Here is a 15,957-nt window from a genome sequence, read left to right as displayed (position 1 = left end):
TTCTTTACGTCAGAAGTATTTGTATTAATTTCTGTTATTTGTTTTGGATACTGTGCAATTCTGATTCCCATTCTTTTGTTTTGTTTTTAAACCAAGATATGATCCTACCATATAAGAAGGCCTTTAGAGTGTCCCATATTATTATATTCTTTAGATCATCAGTAGAATTTATTTCTAAAAATATTGAATTTCTGAGTCTAGCCATGGTTTAAATTGTTTTAATTTAGTAATGTAAGTTGGTATTCTTGAGGCAAAATTTAGTCTTTTAAAATCTATTTGTAATTTAAGGATTAGGGCATTATGATCAGAGAGTGGGCATGGGATGATAGAAAATTTTATTATATTCCTATTTAAGTCTGGGGATATAAAAATGTTATCTATTCTTGTTTTAGTATTAAAACGATAATCACTATGTGAGTATAATAATGAGTTAGATTCTTTGAAACTAAATGTATCAATTAATTTTAAGTTTTCTGTCCATTTCTTAAGGTATTTACCTGTGGAAGAGAGACATAGGTTCCTCTTGTTGGTTGTCTCAGAACTATCTAGAATACAGTTAAAGTCTCCTCCTACTATTAGAATACCTTTATTTACCCTATTAATTAGCTCTATCTGCTTTTTAACTGTAGATAGTCCTATTCCAGGAATCCAATACACATTTATCAGTGTCCAAATTCTATTCTGAAATTTTATTATTACAATTGAAAGTAACCCTTCTTTATCCTCATAGTTGTAAATAATTTGTGGGTTAGTTACACTTTTCTTCCATAAAATTAAAGCTTCCCTAGTTTTTTTTTATATGAGGAGTGAGAGAGAATTAAGTAGTTATTAGGTATCCAGGTGAAGTTGTCATCAGTTTTAAAGTGGGATTCCTGTAGAAATATAACTTGCACTCTCTGTAATTTTAGATATCGTAGTAAATTTGATCTTTTTATAGTATTATTTAGGCCATTGACATTTAAAGACAACAATGTTATGTCTGTCATTTCTATAGGATATTATATTATAATTTTAAAAGAATACATTGGTAAAGAACTAATATTTATGAGGACCTGTGAAAACATATATGTTAATTTTCCCCTCTTTCCTCTGAGAAGAACACTGAAATGAACAAAACTGTTTCTTTGATAGTCTAACAAATGTTTCAGTTTGGGCCACTGAAAAAAATAAAAAGTGAAAAATATTGTAACAACATACTTTATTTGACTGAAAAATAACTTTACTACATAGTTCCACAAACATGAAGTGCACAGCACTTCTAATCTGATTGATCTGATAAGATCAAACAGATTTTCCCTCAACGTCGACAATCGCATGGAAAAGGATATTCAAAGTTGAGCTCCATTAATTGGATCCTGAAGATATCTTAAAATATTAATATTTGATGAAAGAGTGTATCATGCATTAGTACTATGTTCCTTGATAAATCAACTCAATAAAGTAATTAATCTTTTACTAGAAGTTTGTACTTATACTAGAGTTAATGTTACTTTTTTAATGAATGTTCTAAGTAGATGTCTATTACAGCTGAAGTAAATATTTCAGCTTATCTACCCTCTATAAATGTGGTTATGTTACATGAAGTATGTCAGTTGACCTTCTCTTAACAGAGATAAAATGCATAATAATATATACATTTAGATTATATTTGCATTTATTTTGTTGAACTTCACATTTAAAACAGGTTATTAGTGTGACAGATAGTATTACTATCTTATTGGGACTAGTCCTCTTTTTTAATTCTTCCTTAATTACTATTCTAAGTAAATTCTATATAGCCTCTCTGTGTACACATGTATAAATATACTCCTATATCTACACCAAAACATCTTCACATATAAACACACATAAATATTAAATAATCTTAATGGGTTACCTAAAAATGTGTGCAATATAATTGAGAATTTGTGTGAGCACTCTTGAAAGGGTTGGTACCTTGTTACTGCTGGGATATGCCTATTTACTGACCTTATTAACCTTATTAGTAGATTAAGTGGCCCATCAAAAGATGCGTGAATATTGTGAATGAATATTCTTAATTCGTATCTCTAAATCTTACAGCAATTAGTGAAGAGTACCTATATCATTTAACTATATTATTTATGAAGTTTCTTAGGAGTGTGATGGGAGTACACAGCATTTCAGACTTGGGGTTGTTAAATATTCAGTAACAGGACTCAAGATTGTTCAATACTTGTTGTAACACATCTTAATACAGTTAATGATTTGAAATAACATGTGCATGTCACAAAGAATCCATGAATACATAAATACATGAATACATGGGCCTCACCTCATTCACCAAACCCATGTCCAATCCAATGTCAAAACAGTCAAGAACACTACGCTGAGGGTAAAAGCACCTCAACCCCTAAACCCGTTAAATAACTAAACACTAATAAACCTACTATTTTAAAGCTACTAATATTCTCTAGTAATTTGTATAAAACTAAAGTAATTATATATAGCAACTCCAATATTGCCTTGCAGTGAGACAAGCATAGATTTACTGATCATTACTGAAGTGCCGTTAAATCTAAAATGCTGTGTAGTGGTTGATATATCCTGCTTATTACTATACCTAGTATAAGTTCTGCTAACACTTCTATCAGGTATGGTGTGAGGAGGTATGTTATTACTATAGACTTGCACATTACCATCCCACACCATACATAACACTGTTACTGTTTCCAATAAATGAAAACCAAATCTCATACTTTCAAGAAGTCAATCTCAACCAACTAACACCCAACAAAACACAAGGTCAACAAATGAGGAGAGACCCAAATACATACATAGTGTACTGTTTATGTAAACATTTCTCTAAAACTTTATAAGAGCAGCTCATGGATGTGTCATAGAGTCTCCCAAAAAATGTATAGTGTGCACATAAATTACATTTGACCCTACCATATTTCCTTTCCTGTTTTTCCCCCATCTGTGACATAAAAGTGAAAAAAAAAAAAAAAACTGTTGATATTACTGTATCATTAGGAATCACCGTGAGCATTTATGGCATAGTGGTGTACCCATTAACTGTTAAGGTGAAGGGTAAATACAGCAGATTGTGCTTATCTTCAAAAATAATACAATTTATACATAGAAGTTAGCACTGCACTTATAACTGCAGAGAATGCACATAGAAAATATTGTTACGTAAATAGACATGTTTCCCAATTGCAGGATGTTTTGATTATAGCTTTACTTTATATTATTGGTGTTATACTAATTCAATTTTAAGGTCCGTGTAGGTGAAATTTCGCCAAAATACCAAATAACAAAGTCAGTTCCACATTGCTGCAGGTTAATGCTAGTCCATTATACAGCTCACGATATTAACACTATTTACTAAATACTTGCAGTATAGGTTACAAACAAATCAAATTCAGTCATTGCTAAAATTAGCACTAACTGCCAAAACTGAAAAAACTCTCATCAATTAGCTTGCTCTAGATTATTAAGCTGTAAAGGAAATTAAATTACCTATATGAGAGACAAAAAAAAACAGGTAAAGAGGTGATATACTACCAACTGTTCATTACTGCATTCGGATGCTTGTAGGCATCTAAAAGCGGAATATTCAGAAGTATGCATGTATCATTCCTGCCAGGTACTGCATTTATAGGCATTTTTTAATTGATAAGTGGGTAAGCTTACCTGACCTAAAATGCCCTTTTACATGGATGACCCAAACGCAGTCTAAATAAGAAGTTCAGAGTCACACAGTAAGAAAATGGGAGCTATCAAAATCAAACCCTGAGCAACAGTCAGTAACTAATCATGGATACAATCTGGCAGCTCCACTACAATGATTAGTTGGGATTTTATCTCACTTTTAACAGACATAGCGCAGTTGAAAACTGAATTTATGTATTTGCTTGCATTAGTTAACTACACTGCCACACTTTTGGTATTTCTTGACAAGAAGAAAGTAACTAAATGGGCTTTTTTATTTATATATATATATATATATATATATATATATATATATATATATATATATATATATATATATATTTTTTCCCCTTTATTTTAAACATGTGTAGCATACTTTTTCTTTATATGTTATACATTTACCTGTTCGTACTTTTGCTAAAATCTACTCAATTCTTGAACTACTCAGCTTCTGGAGAACAGATTAAAACATAAAGGGGCTAAGAAGTCAGGTCACAGTATTTTCATTGAATGTTCTAACTGACAAAAAAGACTCTGCAAAAGTGCACGAAGCGCACCACTCGCAAAACTAATGCAGTGTTCTACAAGCCTCAGCTTATAGACATGTTTCTTAACTTATAATGGAATGTTGTGCTATATTAGTGAAGATATGAGGTGACAAAACTAACTAGAAAGCTCGAGGGTATACTATGAAGCAATAATAGTCTCCAACTGTCAATTAGAATGTTAAAACGCTAGAAGGCGATTTTCTGCCTTTTTTTTTTTTTTTTTTTTTCTCTTCATTACTATTCACTTCTTCTTCATTACTATTCACTTCCTTCTTACTCTATACAACGCTCTCACATATTCCTGAAGAAATATTCAAGGAATGCCCTTTTTTTTTAGACAGACTATAAAGAATTGGATTTAATTTAATAAAATTTTGCACAGTAACTATTAATCAATATGTTAATAACTTTATAATAATAGTGGCCTTTCATTTAAATGCTAATACTCTTGTGAGAGTTTAACTAAAGAAAGCTGGAACAGAAAAAACACACAACTCTAGCATCTGAAGATTCTATCAAACCACTACCATATTAATATGTTAACATACAGATTATGATACTTCCTAAATAAAGAGAAAACTAATTATGTGACTGAAGTGTAATGAAATTAAGGCTATGTATAAGAATCATACCTTAGTTAATGCTTTGAGAGAAATTGATTCATCAATGTTCTTAACATCAGTTTTTGTTTTTTTTCCTCACATCAGTCCAAGTGTTTTTCCCGAGGTTCTCTTTAAGGAGGTTGAATTTGACCAGTCCATTTCATCTGGTAGTAGGATTATATTGTTGTTTTTAATGAAGGAAGTGGCTTCTTCAATGGTGTTGAATGATCTCATGTCATTACTATGCTGAATTCTAATTTTGGCAGGATATGCAAGCTGTGCCTTTATTTTGTTTTGTTTTAAGAATTTCAATAAGGGCCATGTTTTCTTTCTTAGTTCCAAGAGTCTTGGCGAATAGTCATTATCAAATCTTATTTGGGATAGCTTGTAAATGACTGGGTTTTTTTCTCCATGCAGTTCTCAATATCAGTTCCTTGTCCATAAATGACAGAAATTTAACCACTATAGATCTTGGAAAAGATTTAGTTGAGGCAGAAAGTGGCTTTCCGGTGGCTCTGTGTACTCTTTCAATTCCATAAGACAAGCCTTCTTTCAGCCCTAAGATTTCAGGTAGCCATGAATTCAAGAATGAAATGGTGTCTTCCCCCTCAGTCTTCTCCGGGACTCCAAAAATTCTTATGTTTGTTCTTCTTTCCCTATTCTCCATATCATCTATTTTGTTTATTAGCCAAATATTCTGTTGTAATAGAAATTCACTATGAAGCTCTTCTTCTTTTAGCCTTCCATCAATATCATTTAGAGATGATTCAATGTCAGTTATTTTTAATTGTTGTTGCTGCAGAATTTCCTTAAAGACTTCAGTTTGTTTTTGGCAACTATCTTTAAGGTTTTCTAGGTTTTCAGTAAACCTGTCCATCTTCAGAGATAAGTCTTGAAGAGTAGTTGATATCAGTTGGATTTCTTTCTTCAGAGAAGAGTCTGAGTGAGAATTCTTAGAGTTACTCATTACTAGACAGCTTAGTTAGTCTTCAGGTTTTTTTGACAGGAAAATTTCAGAATTTCTTCTCCAAAGTTGGTAATTCTATTGTTAATAGTTTCACATATAAAATTTATCAAAAATTACATAGTAATAATAAGATTTTCCTGTTATTTCTAGTATAAATATAAGGAGCTCAAAAACTTGCTGCTATCAGTTAGGCATTAGGCTCCGCCCCCTCTCCCTGGATATTTTTTGAATGGTAGTTTGATGATAGCTTTCTAGTTGTATATCAGGGGTGTAAGGTACTGAAAGCCAGACATTTTGTTTTAAGTAAAGTTAATTATGTACAATGAGAAGGTGAGTGTATCTGATTTTATCAGTAGAAAAGACATTCATTGAAGTTTAAGTATAATGCAAGCATTTACTTTGCTTGTGCATTAGGCAGCAAACATGGCAGTTACACTGTGAATTTTTTACCTTTTGGAAGACCCTTTCAATGATGTCTCATAACAGACTATGGTCATAGAAATGCTTAATCAAGAAAAGGGCATTTGCTAAAGTGAGCCTTTCTGGTAGTGACAGAATTGTGTTAATTCTGTAAAGAGTTCCTAGTTTTTTGTTTAAGTCCTTCAAAATACTGAGTCTGAGTGTTAAAAATAATTTGTTTTATGTAGTACCATTAATTTTTAATGGTTTACAACTTCAATGTCTGCTCAGTTTATATGATGCTTACTACCATTGTTGTTGAAAATCAGGCATTTGCTTTTTTCTTGTTGATAACAAGTTTAGGTTCGCACAGAAAAAAAAAATTAAGCTTGTTTATTGCCTTTCTTGTGAGTAGTCTAGTCCAGATACAGATTTGCTGTATCCAAGACTGTTTGTTAGTTTCTGAGCCCTCAAGCATTTCTGTGTTAAAGGGAAGCCTTCTAACTTATGGAGTGGTAAGCACTAAGGGTGATGTGCAGAGCTGCAGTAACTACAGAGGGATAAAATTGATCAGTCACAGCTTGAAGTTATGGGAGAGAGTAGTAGAAGCTAGGTTAAGAAGGGAGGTGATGATTAGTGATCAGCAGTAATAGCAGTATGGTTTCATGCCAGGAAAGAGCAATACAGATGCGATGTTTGCTCTGAGAGTGTTATTGGAGAAATACAGAGAAGATCAGAAGGAGTTGTATTGTGTCTTTGTAGACTTGGAGAAAGCATATGACAGGGTGCCTAGAGAACAGTTGTGGTATTGTATGAGGAAGTCGGGAGTGGCAGAGAAGTATGTAAGAGTGGTACAGGATATGTACGAGGGTAGTGTGACAGTGGTGAGGACTGCAGTGGGAGTGACAGATCCGTTTAAGGTGGAGGTGGGATTACATCAAGGATCAGCTCTGAGTCCTTTCTTATTTACAGTGGTGATGGACAGGTTGACAGATGAGATCAGCCAGGAGGCCCCATGGACTATGATGTTTGCAGATGACATTGTGATCTGTAGTGAGAGTAGGAATCCAGTTGAGGAGACTCTGGAGAGGTGGAGATATGTTCTAGAGAGCAGAGGAATGAAGGTCAGCAGGGCTAAGACAGAATATATGTGTGTAAATGATAGGGAGGATAGAGGAATGGTGAGGATGCAGGGAGTAGAGATGGTAAAGGTGGACGAGTTTAAGTACTTGGGATCAACAGTTGAGAGTAATGGTGAATGTGAAAGAGAGGTGAAGAAGAGAGTACAGGCAGGGTGGAATGGGTGGAGAAGAGTGTCAGGAGTGATTTGTGACAGACGGGTACCAGTAAGAGTGAAAGGGAAGGTCTACAAGACAGTAGTGAGACCAGCTATGTTATATGGGTTGGAGACAGTGGCATTGACAAAAAGGCAGGAGTCAGAGCTGGATGTGGCAGAGTTAAAGATGTTAAGATTTCCACTCGGTGTGACTAGGATGGATAGGATTAGGAATCAGTATATTAGAGGGTCAGCTCATGTTGGACAGTTTGGAGACAAAGCAAGAGAGAAGAGATTGCGTTGGTTTGGACATGTACTGAGGAGGGATGATGCGTATATTGGGAAATAGATGCTAAGGATGGAACTGCCAGGTAAGAGGAAAAGAGGAAGGCCTAAGATAAGGTTTATGGATGTGGTAAGAGAGGAAATGCAGGCAGTTGGTGTGACAGAGCAAAATGCAGAGGATAGGAAGAAATGGAAAGAGATGATCCGCTGTGGCGACCCCTAACGGGAAAAGCCAAAAGATGATGATGATGATGATGAAGCACTGGGTAGCTTGTCTAAAAAAAAAAAAAAAAAAAAAAAAAAAACTTTATGTGCCGCCGCTTAGCTAGGATTACTCTATTCCCAGTGCCATAAAGTCTGCTCTTCAAAATTTCCCTTAGAACTAGCCAGTTTTTTAGTTTTAGCAATCAAATCAGTTTCTCTGAGCTCAGCACTTCTTCAGAACTTGTTGTAAGCACTAAATAAGCTACAAATTACTACAGCACTCAAATTTCCTCACATGTCTAGAGGAAAACAGTTTTTAGTACTTAATAAATAAGCACTTATCCAGGCATGTCTAAAGCTCAGCTCCCAGTGTTTTCTCTTGTCTACCTGATGAATCTGGGCATCTTGGGGTAATGCAGCAATTACCTCATGTACATAGACAACCCTCTCCTCCTACTACCCAACACTACAACCTGTGAAAGATGCGCTTATATAGCAAAAAATAGAAGCAAAGCTCTCTTCACCCAAGACTGGACCAGACAGTCAAGAGGAGAAGGTAAACACTTGCACCACACCGCACTCATCAGATAGTCCCTCAAAACCTACACCACCAAAACACACACATAGAAACACAAAACACACACCTACATTCACGAAGGTTGTCAAGAAAAGTCTGCCCAAGCATCAGGGACCTCCAAAGCAGAAAAGCAAGCAATCTCCACCCCCCAACACAAACCCAAATGACACATACCCCACAAACTCAGTGTGCCACTCAACCACAGCCTATAAGGCATAACAACGTACCCAACCCTCTAGTCATAGGTGACTCTATAGTCAGGCACACTGATGTTCCACTCACCAGGCTAAACAAGGGGAAAGTTACTGTCAGCTGCTTGTCGGATGCCTGGATCCACAAAATAATGCACGCACTCAGGTCACTCCACAACAAGTACAAATATGACTCTGTCATTGACCATGTTGGTGTGAATTACCTGAGACATACCTCCCTGGACTACAAGAAAAGAGACATGGAGGAGCTGTCCGATCTTGTAGCCCAGGCAGGTATGATCCTAACCCTGAGTAGCATCCTGCCATCACCCAGAATGATACCACAGTACAAGGACAAAATGATTGACTTCAACAATTGGCTAAGCTTCTGGTGTCATTCTAAGGGGTTTCAGTATATGTCTGCCTTGGATGACATGATCAAAAGACCATGATGCTTTGCCAGAGATGGCATGCACCTGTCGCCCTTGGTATTCCAGATATTGGCTAAGGCTCTGGCCAACCCTATAGTGCCTTTTTTAGGCAAGGTCCAAATGACAAATTCACCACCATAACAGGTACAAGCAAGCAAGATCTGAGGGTAATGCTACTCAGTGCTAGAATTCTAAACCTCAAAATGCACTCACTTGAGGCACTCCTTAAAATGGAGATCATCGACATCTGTGCAGTGACAGAGACCTGGTTCAAGGCTCTAGAGGGCACCCCTGCATTACCAGGCTATAATTTATACCACACCTTTCAGCCACCTAACGTGGACTGAAACACTAAAGCTGGAGGCGTGTCCAAATTCATTAAGGATAGCCACACCGCCAGGCTAGTTGCTCAGCATAATGTATCCGAGATTATCCAAGTGCAACTAGCTCTGGGCAAGACCGCAATCCAAATTGTAGCTTGCTACAGATCCGTCACCATGCCTCAGGATTCCCACTCCTCATTTCTTGATACACTGGAAAATATTAGGGTACAACCTAACACACTAATGATAGGTGATTTCAACTACCCCACCATTAACTGGGAAAACTAGTCATGTACCAACTCTTTTGTTCAACATTTTCTGGAATTCATAAATTCCAATGCCTTGGATCAACTTATCCACACCCCCACCAGGGGCAGCCATATCCTAGACCTGGTCATTACCAACATTGGCAAATGGTATTCCACACCAGAGGTCAATTCCTTGTTGGTCAGATCCACCCACAAGCTAATCACCCTAGACATCCACATCCCGCCCCCACCCCCCATTAGGGAAATCACCGTAAAATGTTTTCCAAAGCCAACTTCACACTTCTTAAGACAGAAGTGGCAAACCTCATAACACCCATGCAGACGGACAATAGAAGTATGACTGCTGAATCCTCCACAAATGCACTTTATAAGTACTTACACGAGGGCATGGATTGTGCAGTCCCTAACAGAACCAAGATGCTATCCTCCAAAAAAAGGAAGCCAGTCTGGCGGTCCCCTGCCATAAAAAAACTCTACAACAGAAGAAAGAAACTGTTGCAAAAAAAGAGTAAAATCACATGATTGGAGGAACTCCCTGGTCAGTCTCAGTAAGAAGCTGAGATCTCTCATAAAATCCTCCAAAGCTAGTTATGAAAACAAAATCGCCACTGATTCTAAAGACAACCACAAAGCATTCTATAGCTATGTCAAGAATCTCAATGGTGACATTCACATCTGCTCTGAGCTACAGCACAATGGCACTAAATATACAGAACCAACTGGTATTGCCAACATCCTGGCAGATAGATTCATTGCTAACTTTACCCCCCTCTCACCCCCCTAAAGGGCCCATCTCTATATCAGAAGAATGCAAAGTTCCTGTAATCATGGCTGCACAGGTAAAAACTACACTCTCCAATGCCAAGAACACAGCATCTATGGGACCTGACAACATCCCACGTTGTGTTCTACATGAACTACAAAACGAACTGGCACCCTACCTAAGTACCATGTTCAGTCATAGCCTCACCTCTGGCTTTGTGCCCACTGAATGGTGCACAGTGACAGTTATCCCACTCCACAAAGGGGGAGCCACCACAGACCCTGGGAACTACTGCCCCATTAGCTTGATGAGCCTGGTCTGCAAGTCTATGGAAAGTATCATCATGGACCTTATAAACAATGACATTGGTAATCTCCAAACTCTGGACCCCACCCAGTTTGAGTTCATAAAATGCAGATCATGTCTCCTAAACCTGATAAACTTCTTTGAAGTGGTCACCAAAGCCATTGATGAGGGAAAGGTTGTTCAAACAACCTATCTAGATCTCGCCAAGGCTTTTGACAACATCCCCCACTCTGGAATTATAGATAAACACACTAAACTAGGTATTAATCCCTATGTCACAAGATGGGCTGCCAACTGGCTCACTGACAGAACCCACACTGTGAAAGTAGCAGACTCCAAATCTGACTTCAGACCAGTGACAAGTGGAGTACCACAGGGTTCAGTCCTGGGTCCTCTCCTGTTTGGTATCTACTTCTCTGAAGTACAGGCTAACACAGAAGGCCTTTGGCTAACAAAGTTCACAGATGACTGCAAACTAGGAGCCATAATCAAAACTCCTAACAATGTGGACATCCTACAAAAGGGCCTTACTGAGATAGATGTCTGGTGTCAAAGCCATGGCCTCAAGCTCATTGCCAAAAAGTGCATTGTCATCCTTTTTATTAAAACTCTGTACCCATGAACTACCACATAGGTGGTAGTCTACTTAACACTGAAAGTGTGATAAGAGACCTTGGGACACAGGTGGACAGTAGTCTCTCCTTTGATAATCACATCCCCACAGTAGTCAGGAAATCCTTCTATGTGGCACACCTCATCACAAAATGTTCTCATCCAGGAAAAAAAGAGGTCATTGAACTCCTCTACTCATCACTCATTAGACCTATTATAGAATACAGTGCCCCTTTTGGTATGTACTTCACAAGACATCTACAACAACTGGAAAAGCTGCAGAAATACCTCACAAAAAGGATTACCGGCCTCAAACAGATGACCTATGCAGACTGTCTCAAAAAACTCCAGCTTTACTCCGGCGCATATCCTTCACTCAGAGGTAATCTCTGGCTAGCATACAAAGCTATGTCAAACCCAGAGCTGTTGGACATGCTCCACTTAAAGAAATCCCAATCCCTCCGAGCTACGTGCTCTAGGGACCTAAACCTTGTCACCACAATAAACAGAACATGCTGGAGGGATAGATTCATATCCCCAGAGACTTCCCATACTCTGGAACAAACTACCTATCTATATGAAACAACGCTCCTCATTAGCACTCTTCCAGAAAAATCTTGATGATTGGATGGGAGATAAGAAATTCACCTTGGGAATGACTTCTGTGGCTGTTTAATCTTAAGGACCATGTGACTGCTTGTATAGCATTGTTCCTATGTTCCTATGCTGCCATTTGTAAGGATGCTAAATATGCATTGGACAGTGAAGCAATTCTGTTATCATTAGTTTTACTTACTTTACCTCAGTTTCCTATGACATACGCCAGTAAAAGTCATAGTTACAGCATACTTACCAGGACAGACACAATGTCCTTCTCCTTCATTGAGACACCAAAGGATTTTCATGCTAGTCAGTATTAATATTAGTCCAAACACTTACTAGGTTTGTCTTGGCTCCTTTCAGTGAAGGACCTGTAGCTGAACTGTTATAATATCAAATGTCTGCAATGCCAGCAAAAGTGCTGAAATAATCATATGAGGCCTTCTGCATTACATTTCTAGCATTACTTTGTGAGAGGTTGCAGAGTAGTAGGGAGTGGGAATTTGTCATTTGCCCATTGTTGTGATATCTAGGAGCTTGTCATGTATGTGGAGCACAGCTCCCCAGATGAGGGTGCAGAGTGGCTAGACCCCTGCAAAAACATGAGTTTTTGTTTTGTTTTTTTGTTTTTTTTTATTAGTTTCAATCCGTTGATGTTTGACCTTCTGGTACTTTAATATTTCAAAGTTCATCCACTCAGAATATTTGCAACAGGGGTCACTCATGTAGCAACCTGACAGGATTACATAATTAACTCCATTAACTTAATTTTGACACAGTGAAAAAGCAGTACTACTGCAGTGTTTCTTCAGATTATGAAGACCTCATTCTGTCACATAAATTAAGTCCAGTCCACCTACAGATAAAAACTAATGTCCTCTTCTTGTAGTACTGAAATAATTTGTGTGACCACTGCCCAAACATTATTGCTGTAGTCAGAGATGGTAACACTGACCAGTCTGTCAGCCTTTATTCCTACACACAGCAAATATGATGGTGAGCAGTTAAAGAAAGCTCATATGTGGGGAATGGTGAAACAAGTCAAGCAAACCACAGTAAGAACACTGTAGTTATACTTTTTCTTTTTGCATTTAATTAATGTGTTTATCTACAAACTATACATTGGCAAAGAAGCAAGGCATGCTGCAGTAAAACAAAGTATATATGTAATTTGTTTTTGTGACGCTTGATTACTTAAATGCTACCAAGAGTAGATAATAATACCAATGTGCCAAGTGTATCACATTGTAATATGAAATTCTTTGATATAGGGTATACACTGCCAGCATCAGTATGCTTAATACAATTGGTAATGTAAAATGTGGAACTACATTGCAATGAAAAAAAAAAACAGGCTGAGAAGAAATGTGCACCTTACAGAAGTTTTTACTTCAGCTTATTAATAATTCAAAGATTTCCTATTTTCATAAACTAAAAGAATGTTATTATAGAAAAAACCCATGATTTAATAATCTCCGTGTAGGCACTGTCTAGAGCCTACATTGACTGTATCAGTGTACACGGCCACGGTCCCCCCTCAGCAGTACACCATGCATATTAATAATGGCACTCTGCTGAAAGAGAGCTGAGGAAACACAGATATTGAATCAGTGTTTTCTGTGTTTTTTTTTTTTTTTTTGTTATAAAAAAATGCGTGTTTGTGTGGTGCAGAATGCAGCTAAGCCTAGCAGAGCTCATACATACATAGCCGACACCTGCAAGACATCTAAAAATAGAAACTGGATGTAATTAATTATTTATTTGTGTGTTTAAGAATGCTTGCGCAGCATGGTATGGTGCTCAGCACTGCCAATGGGTAGCTCAGTGATATATGTGAATGTATACCAGATTTCTTAATATCCACATAGCTAAATGGGTAGAGTTAGGGCTGTATGTGTAGTAGGCCCAGGGTTTGAATACATGAAAGTCAGAACTTGTCTGTATTTATTGTTGCACACATTATGGACACAATTTTAAAATATGACTTCACTGCACTCTGTGCAGCTGTGCTCAAACCTGCTAAGCACAGCATAAACATGGTAACGGCTACCAATGTTTGCACACTGCTCAGCTTCGCTAAAACCATGATTGTGCATGCTGCTCAGCTCTACTTGGCTGGTTTGTATGCTGCTAAGCAACACAGCACTTTTTTGAATGTTGCTCAAAGGCATGTAAGGGAGGGAAAACAGCCTATATTAAGTGCACTAGGTGGGAATTCAGCAGAATCCATTGGAGTTCAATCATCTGTCAAGATGGCTGGTGATGTTGGAGAAAGTCTGTGCTTTTGGGTGCAGTGGTGGGGCATTCAGGAGTCCAGGATCATGGTTGGGCACCCTGTCCAAAACCATGATGATAGGCTGCTGCAGGGCAGTTTCCAGGGCTCAGAGTGTAAGGCGGAGGCCTGGGAATAGCTGGACAGAGAACTCACCAGTGTTACTGGTATCCTCCGCACAAGTGAGCAGTGTTGTCACCACGAGAATGACCTGAAAAGGCAAAAGAAGGGAACTTTGGACACCTGGGGCCAAGAAGTGAGGGCAGGGAATGCCTCACAAATATGTAAGTATTTTTTCCTCTGTTTTACCAATATTCAATCTGAATGCATGTAAAACTGGTATGCATAATAGTGTGCTTCTTTCTCCACAGCGGCAGCTGAGAGGGCTCAAAATGTCGAGTCTCATGCCAGGCACCTGGTCAGGTTGCACCATGAGCATGGTGAGTATGGATGTATTATGCCAACTGTAGTTCAATAAGCAAGAAAGAGTAATGCACTAACTGCAATAAATTATATACAATGAAGTCTGTAGTGCAATAAATATGGAATTAGAGCTCTAATGCAATAAATTAATAATAACTGTAATGCAATAATAACAAAATACAATGCCAATAATAGCAATGAAATGGTGTACATCAGAAATGTCTTGTCATAACCATTGCAGTAGAGCTGTCTGTATGCATTGAGTCTGTAAGGTAAGGTTGCTGTAGTCAAGTATAATATTGTAATAACTGTAGAATGCAAATCTAATGGGTGCAAACTGTACTCATAGTACTGTTCAGGGCTGTCTCTAGGCCAGTACTGGTCACATAATGCTCTGTATTCCACAGACTGAAGGTAATAATGTTATATGAGTGAGGTAGCCCACTCTACGGCCAGATATTGCGTGTGGACGTAATATGTGTTCACCAGTATTGCTGAAATTTAAATAAAGCTGTTGTAATATATGCAGTATGGTTGTATACCATGCATGTGTGTTGTATTCATAGGTCCATAGGTAGGTACTAGGCTATTGGCCCTATGACCTATATAAGCCTAGCCAAAAAGGTACCCTGGTTTCGCCACCCAAGAAAATCATTTTCCTGTGCCGCTGTCGAGAAGAGCCACAGAAGTGATCCCCAGGGTGAATTTCCTATTTCCCATCCAATCATCAAGATTTTTCTTGAAGACTGCTAATGAGGAGCTCTTTTTGACATAGATAGGTAGTCTGTTCCAGAGTATGGGAAGTCTCTGGGACAGGAATCTATCCCGCCAGCATGTTCTGTTTATTGTGGTGACAATGTTTAGGTCCCTACAATGTGCAGTTCGGAGGGATTGGAATTTCTTTAAGTGGAGCATGTCCAACAGCTCTGGGTTTGACATAGCTTTGTATGTTAGGCAAAGGTCACCTCGGAGTAGGCAATATGCGACAGAGTAAAGTTGGAGTTTTTTGAGACGGTCTACGTAGGGTATCTGTTTGAGGCCAGTAATCATCTTTCTGAGGTATTTCTGTGGCCTCTCCAGTTGTTGTAGATGTCTTGTGAGGTATATACCAAAATGGGCACTGTACTCTATAATGGGTCTAATGAGTGATCAGTAGAGGGGAACAGTGACCTCTTTTTTCTGGATGAGAAACCTTTTGTGATGAGGTGTGCCACATAGAAGGATTTATTGACCA

Source organism: Protopterus annectens, chromosome 3.part0 (assembly GCF_019279795.1).
Source record: "Protopterus annectens isolate FY-2018-M chromosome 3.part0, PAN1.0, whole genome shotgun sequence".
NCBI classification, from domain to species: Eukaryota; Metazoa; Chordata; order Ceratodontiformes; family Protopteridae; genus Protopterus; species Protopterus annectens.
The sequence above is the reverse complement of the archived record's forward strand: the minus strand, read 5'-3'. Positions refer to the sequence as shown.